The following is a 7921-nucleotide window of genomic DNA, read 5'->3' as shown; positions in this document are numbered from 1 at the left end:
ATAATTTTTAAAGATTCCTCCAAGACTCAAAGTTCCTAGACTCTTCCCTGCCAATGTAACTTTGCACATAATATTCCTATCTATTTTTTGCTTGCACATTGGACAACAACAACAAAAAATCAGCTTTGCCAACTTCACCCCAATCAATGCCCTTCTCTATCAGTATAGCACAGAGAATAATACCTTGGCCCTAATGATATTGCTTCCACAATTTTAGGTGTTGTTTATTAAGTGTTGTTTATTAAGAAAATTGATTTGGGATTTTACTAGGTATTGCTTATTGGATGGAAAAATTAGACGTATCAGAGTTAATTTTCTCATTCACCAGTTCTTTTGTATCCAAGACTTCTCAACAATGCTTTTCTGTATGTACTATGAATACTGGTCATCTATTGCTTGCTGTATCTATAGTGATATAGTATCTGCCTAGCAAATGCACAGCCTTGAGTTCAAATCTCAGTATTACCAAAACAACAGCAACAAATGACTCTTGATGTAGTGGTTTTAAAGAACAATGTTTACTGTTTTACAATTTTAGAATCAGAACTGCAGGTTAAGCTTTGTGGGGTCCCCAGGTCATATTTTGCACAGGAAATAATCAAGGTACCAACAGAGATTCTAGTGGTCTCAAGGCTCAGCTGAGAAAATGTCCAATTCCAGGCTCACTGTCCCGTTGTGGCAAGGGTTCAGGTCTTTGCCATCTGTACATAAGAGGCTGCCATCCTTTCCATATTACCACGTGGGGAGTTCCAGAGTGCAGATCACAATACAGTAGTTGGTTTCATCAAACTGAGCATAAGCAGACCAACAGGACAGAAGCCACAGATAGTTTGAAACTCTTTCAGAAGTGGTATCCTGTCATCTTAGCTATAATCTACTTGGTAGATGCAAATTATGGAGTCCAGCTCACTCTAAAGGAGATTTCACAAGATATGATGAAAAACTCATGGTAAATCCTCTTAAAAGGCTGCCTATTCCACTGGAACTGTCATGGGGTATGACACGCACAAAGTGGAAACCAACTAGCATGAGATGACCAGAGCAAAGCCACACCAAGCAGAGTGTATCTCATCTCAAGGGAAGCATGTGTTGAAAAGCATAGTTTTGAAACCGAAGGGAAATAAACACACTTCCTTGCTCTGGTTTAAAAACTATACATTTTTGGACAGGTTACTTTGTTCTCTGTCTCTCTGTTCCTTAAATTATAAGAGAAGAGAAGAATGAAGCAGTTTTGGCTTATGCCTGTAATCCCAACTCAGGCCCTGAGATCAAGCCTCTGGCAGAGTGAGAGAGAGAGAGAGAGAGACAGAGACAGAGACAGAGACAGAGACAGAGAGAGAGAAACTAAGAGAAAGAGAGAAACAGACACAGACACAGACAGACAAAATAGAGACAGAAACAGAGACAAAGAATAAACCTATCTTGAAAAGTAGATATAAATATAACACTACATTATATACAAAAGATACCCAGCACAATACTTGGCATGTGGTACCTGGTTAAGATTAGTAGTTAATGTCATTTTCCTTCTTATTGATGTTCTATTCTATCAAACCAAAAGTCAATACTTTTCAAATAGCTCTGTAGAAAGACAATGTACATCCAGGTATGATGTGTCTGTGAAAACTACAATGCAGTAAGAATAATAGCTTACATTTGCTTAGCACTTCAGACTCAACAAAGTGTTTTTACAAGCTTGATCTTACTTGATCCTCACAAGCTGTAAAAGCTTCACAAGCCCAGTTTGGGGCTTATCTAGAGCTCTATTTGGAAAATGGGAAAACTGAGAAACAGAAAGGTTAAATGAATTGCCTAGTATGAAATGAATTAGACAACAAGGCAGTATATCAGACAAGGATCTCTGAGAGGATGTGGGAAAGATTAGGAGTGTCTGGTAAACAAACACCAGGATGAAACCAGAATTTCTCATGGGGCAGGGGCCCTGTGGTCAGAACTCCAGAGGATTCCATGCCCCGAGGGATGAAGCAAACCCATGAATCCACAGCCAGGAAAGCCAGAGTGGCCAGCAGAGCCCCAACTAGAGCTCAGAGCAAGTATGCAATTGGAAAACTAAAAGGCCCTCACAGAGTGATCATGTTACAGACACAGAAAAATAAGTAATGGAGATAAGAGTCTCACAGCCTTTCCACCCTGGATGGTCCCATCCTCAGATCTCAGCCTCCTGAGTAGCTAGGATTATAGTTGTTGTAAGCCACCAGGGCCTGGTTTCAAAATGTTTTTAACAGGAATATAATAGCTATATTAGTGGAACAGTTTAGGAGTACTATCCACCAATATCGATTTGGACAATTAGCCATAGTGAAACTTTATGCCAAAATACAAACATTTTTTGCTGATACCTGATGTCAACAACATGTCACATGAAGCAAAGGAATCTTGCAATACTTGACAAAATATCTTAAAAATGAAGAATAAGTTTTTCCTTTGTGAGTAAAGACTATAAACTAATTTAATGCCACAATCTCATGCAATTGCATGAGAAGTATGTTTACAGTTCTCTTAGAACTCCAAAGGGCACTTAGTAAGACATGCAGGTTGCAAGCACTTCAGAGACAGAGCAAAGGTTCTAAGAGGAATCTTGGGATATAGCCCTGAACTCAGTGGCTAGGAATGAATGTAGCTTAGCTTTATAACAGCTGCTATAGCAAAACCCATAAACAATACTGCATATACACAGCTGAAGTTTTATTTCTCATAGTTCTGAAGACTCCAATGTCCAAGATGAAGACATCCGCAGATTCAATGTGTGGCAAAGGCCCACATTCTGGTTCATAGATGTTGGGACCTCTATCTGAGGTACCACACATCGTGGGAGGGACAAACAACTTCTTCAGGACTCTTGTAAAAGGACGAATTCCACTCTTGAATCTCCTCCTTCATGACCCAATCTCTTCCCAGAGCCTCTACTTTTATTGTTTGTTTTTGGTGTCAGTCCTGGAGATTGAACTCAGGTGTGCTAAGCAGATGCCCTACAAATGAGCCATGATTCTAACCCTTCTTTGTGTTAATTTTTTTTTGGTTCTTTAGTCTTCAATTTTATTTCTATTTTGAAACAACTTGGAAGTGTTCCTAACAGCAAGGGCCTATCCAGGCATTCGGGCACCCAGGCCAGGGCTGGGGCCACACTGCAGGAACTCCTCGTTTCTCACACCAACTATCGAGCCTGTTTGCACTTTAGAGACTAGGGTCAGAAGATGGTGTCCAGATAGAGAGGGGAGGGTGGGATTAAGGGTCATCATGGACCTGCTGGGCTCCCACAGCGGCCTTGTTAACCTGGGGGTGTCTGGGGGTTTGGAAGCATGCTGACAGGCTGTGGGAGCGCTTGGAGAGGGGGCTCCTGAACTCCTCCTGCCTCTGGGCTTAGTGCTCTGCCATTACAAGATGCCAGACTGTGGTACCCCTGCATGCTGAAAGGGGTGGCCAGACTCAGGGAAGCACCCTCCTTACTACCTCACCCAGCCTATGCAGGATGGGGAATCAGGAAGGTGACAAGGATTCAGACCTGAGTGTCCCACCATCTCCTGCCGCAGGGCTTGGGACCTGACTACTAACCCTTTACCGAATCTCACCTAAAGGGGAATAGTACAAGGGCATCTCTGTGACTCAGAAGAAAATCTGGCATTTAAACCCAAGCATGGTGGGCACTGCTGAGCTCCCCAGGTGGGAGGAGCTAAATGCATCTTGCACTGAAGCAACAGTGGAGAGAGGGGGAGAAGGTAGGCACCCACAGGGCTACACCTACCCTCCCCCACTGCAATTCATGTCCATGGTAACCATGGAAATATAACCAGCACCAACACCCCTCTTTCCAGATGCCTAGGTTCAGGCAACCAGGTCTGGCCCACTTCCTCCAAGCCAAGGCCTGAACTGATGTCAGGTTGGCCAGAGTAGTTACAGGAAAGAACTGGGATTGGGCGATTTGGTCAGTCCAGGTGCCAGTGGTCTGGGAGGGCTACCACAGGAGCCTCCATACCTTGCTGCCTGGGCTGGGGTCAACCAGCACAGCGGCCAGCAGAACCAGAGGTGGACAGCCCCAGGTACCCTCTGTCTGCGGGCTAACAGCTACTGTGGGGCAGTAGCCCTTGCTGTAGGAGCAGCAGCCTCTGGGTCTCGTTGATGGGTTCTCTGGCTGCTGCTCCACCTGCCCAGTGGGCTCAGTTGGACCTCCCGGCCTGAAGATGTACCGACAGTCACTGGGGGTACCTCCTACTGCCCCTACATGACTGCCATCTCCATCTCCAGCCCCACTGTTAGGCTGGCTGGGCAACTCCAGGCTACCTCCCTCAGCAAGCTGCTCTGCGCTCTCAATATTGATGTACAAAGGGTCCTGGCTGGTGGACAGCACAGACAGGTGGCCCAGGATGGTCTCCAGCTCCATTCGCAGGCAGGTGAAGCTCGGGCGCTGCTTTGGGTCCGCGTTCCAGCACTGGTACATGAGATCATACACGTCCTCCATGCAGTCTGGAGGCTGTTTCAGGCGGTTCCCACCAATGAGGTAGTTGTAAATCTCAGCATTTTCGATGCCAGCATATGGCGTCTGCCCACGAGTAATGATCTTCTACATGGTCACTCCGAAGGCCCACACATCACTGTGCATAGGTTGTCAGCCAGGCTCTCCAGCGCCAGCCACTTGACAGGCAACTTGGACGCACAGCCCTGACGGTAGTAGTCCCCCGCTATAGATTTTCCAAAAGAGTCCAAAGTCATGTCCTCTGCAAGCTTGAGAAAGGTATTGGAGGGCTTTGTGTTAATTTTTTAAAGATACAGCCTAACTCCCTGCACAGGCATGTTCCTAGACTTCAATCTACGTCAGCTTCCTGTAGTCACTGGTATGACAAGTATGCACTCCCATGCCTGGCTTCTTTCACTGAGATGGAGTCTCAGGACTTTTCTGCCTCATACTGGTATAGAACTTTGATCCTCAGCTGCCCACAAAGCTAGCCTGACAAAAATGGGCTACTGGTACCCAAGTATGGAGTAAGAAGGGGTCTAGGGAACTTTTCTGTCCTGAGGTAACCTAGAGCTCCCTCATTCTGATCCTCCTAACTAACAGGATAATAGATGTGAGCCACCAGCACAAAAAATAAAAATACCATCATCTTTGGTTAGGGTTTTAATATATGAATTTAGCAGAACACAAACATTTGTGGCAGATCTGTCATTCACACACTGGTCTTAGAGAAATGAAGATATGAAGCCTTAGAAGCTCTAAGAAAACATGATTTTTCACTGATAGTGACCTAGTTCCACACAGACTAATTTTAAGTAGGAAAATGCCAAGTCTAGAATTTTATTTTAGAAAAATCACTTTGGAGTCAGAGACAAGGATGAAATGAGGAGGGGGAACAGGGGAGATTTGAAGCAAAATAATGTATTCCTAGAAAAGTTTTTCAAAAGTCTGTACCTAATCAATGTGATCTAATTTTATGCACATTTCCCCACTGTGTATTTTATACCTGGTTCTATTTTTAACTTATTGTTAGTGATTCCCATTACAGTCTATTTTAAACTGGAGACTACTTTACTTGGAACCTTGGATTCTGAGTCCTTTCCAGAATATGAGGTATCATGATTAATGTCACTTGTCCATTAATGTCACTGCTCTGATGGCAGCTATATATTGTTGGGAGTTTTTTTGTGGGTTTTTTCCATTGATAGTTGAATTTATATTCTATTTTAGGAATGATAATTGAAAAAATGTTTTATGGAAATAATGGGCCGCAGATTTTTTTTTTACCATTTTTTAGTGACATCTGCCAGTCTGTTTGACAGTGCATGCCAATAAATATCTTTCCTGTTTTATGAAAATGACAAATTTGAATATTACTTTGTTTTAACATGCATTTGGAAGAGAATGAGTTACAGTGCATACAAAACACAAGTACAACAAAGCATCAGAGAAACTCACCTGACTCTTTTCACACAGTTTTTAGGATTGTTTGGTAGCTAGAAAGAAAAGATACGAAAATTTCATACAAAGCCCAAAAGACAGCTTCCTCTCAGAGCTTGTATAACATGTATAGCCTCCGGGGAAGGGTTAGCTGTGTTCCTGTGAAGAAGCAAATAGTGGCATAGCACCTAGAAAACCAAAATAGCTTCCATGGCTCATGGTTTGTACCACAGATGATCCTAAATTTTTCTTTTTACCCCCAAATTTATTTATTTCTATAGAGGCAAATTTCAGTTATAGAGGGTTGTTCGTTATTATTAGTACTAGTAGTAGTTATAATTATTATGCTATTCATCCAAACTGTCTACTCAGTTCAAGCACAGGAGACATATTCTGTCCCACTTAAGTGAAAAGCAATCAAGTGACCCACTTTGATCAAGAAGCTGAAAAAGTGAGCCAGTTGTTATCGCTGAGGAGAGGTTGGAAAGCTATGACTCTTTTAAGCCACTGGTATGGCACATGGCATGTTAAAGTTGATCTCCAGCACAACCATATTCATAGCAGCATTGTTTATCATAGCCAAGATATGTTATCAATCCAGATGCTCCTCAGTGGATGAGTGAGTTAAGAAAATGTGGTATATATACACAATGGAATGTTACTCATCCACAGAATGATACTGTACTATTTGTAAGGAAATGGAAAGACTTGGAAAAAATTTATTAATGAAGTCAGCCAGATAAAAATAATTTCCCTCATTTATGGTAGCTATAATATGCCTATAAATCTACCAGCAAACACACTGAATGGTTAAAAGACTAACAAAAATAAACTGGGACATGATAAATTATGCAGGTCACTGGGCATTCACACACAGTGAGACCAAAGGAGCATATTCTTAGCATAGGAACAGAAAGGCACAATAGCTATGAGCATCTGCTCATATAAAATAGTATTTATCAAAATGAACTCCAGGAAATGGAAAGAAGAGATGTATTTTCTTTGTTGTTGTTGTTGTTTTCCTTCTGTCTCGTTTTTTCATTTATCTGCCTTTGAGGGAGTAAGGGGAGGCACAGAATTGGTAGGACAAAGGGTGCACAAATTCAGCAGTGATACTCACTAGACATTATGTTGAAAATGAGCTATACAACTTGTGAGGAGGTGGAGGAAAAACTCCAAGAGAGCAAGGGAAAGGGTAACATTGTTCAAAAAGAAATACGCTCTTTGTTGTTGTTCTTGTTGTTGTTTTGTTGGTTGTAGGGCTTGAACTCAGCCTTGGGGCTGTCCCTGAGCTCTTCAGTTTAAGGCGAGCACTCTACCATTTGAGCCACAGTGCCACTTCCAGTTTTTTTCTGGTGGTTAATTGGAGATAAGGTTCTCAAGGACTTCCCTCACCAAGGCTGGCTTTGAACCACCATCCTCAGATCTCAGCCTCCTGAGTAGCTAGGATTACAGGTGTGAGCCATTGGCACCTGGTAGAAATGTACTATTCATCTGACTTATATAACTATAACTTCTCTGTACCCACCTTTACAATAACAATAAAAATGTATTTTCTTAAAGTTGATCTCCACTGTTTTGGATGGGTAGACAGGCAGCCTAGTCAAGAAATGAAGGTGTATTTTTTTTCTGACAGCAAAATTATACCATCTTCAATAATACACAGATACTACACAAGTACTATCATACCAAATAGGCTTAAAATACATGGTGATGGCTAAGAACTGGGCAGGAAATGGAAAGGAAACTATCATTGGACCTTAGAATACTGCTGATACAACTAATATGATAATAAAACACTTAGTGAAACTTTGTTGTAATAACATGGAAGGCAGAAATTCTAAATTTAAAGGGAACAAAAGGAAAATAACAATATACACTGACTATGATTAGCTGTATTTTACAGGTCACCTCAGAAAAAGATAACCGTAGAAACCATAAGTTTGTCAACATCAACAAAAAAATAAGAAAGGTAAAAAAAAAACCCTTTTGGAACCATCATAACAGGTG

General features: G+C 42.0%; 1 pseudogene; it reads right to left on the bottom strand.

Annotated features, from left to right (window-relative positions):
- Positions 1–4027: 4027 nt before the first annotated feature.
- On the bottom strand, positions 4028–4728 carry LOC105998799 (annotated as a pseudogene).
- Between the last annotated feature and the right edge of the window lie 3193 nt (positions 4729–7921).

The sequence above is a fragment of the Dipodomys ordii genome, unplaced genomic scaffold (genome assembly GCF_000151885.1).
Source record: "Dipodomys ordii isolate 6190 unplaced genomic scaffold, Dord_2.0 Scaffold172, whole genome shotgun sequence".
NCBI lineage: Eukaryota > Metazoa > Chordata > Mammalia > Rodentia > Heteromyidae > Dipodomys > Dipodomys ordii.
This window is presented reverse-complemented; position numbering and strand designations above follow the sequence as displayed.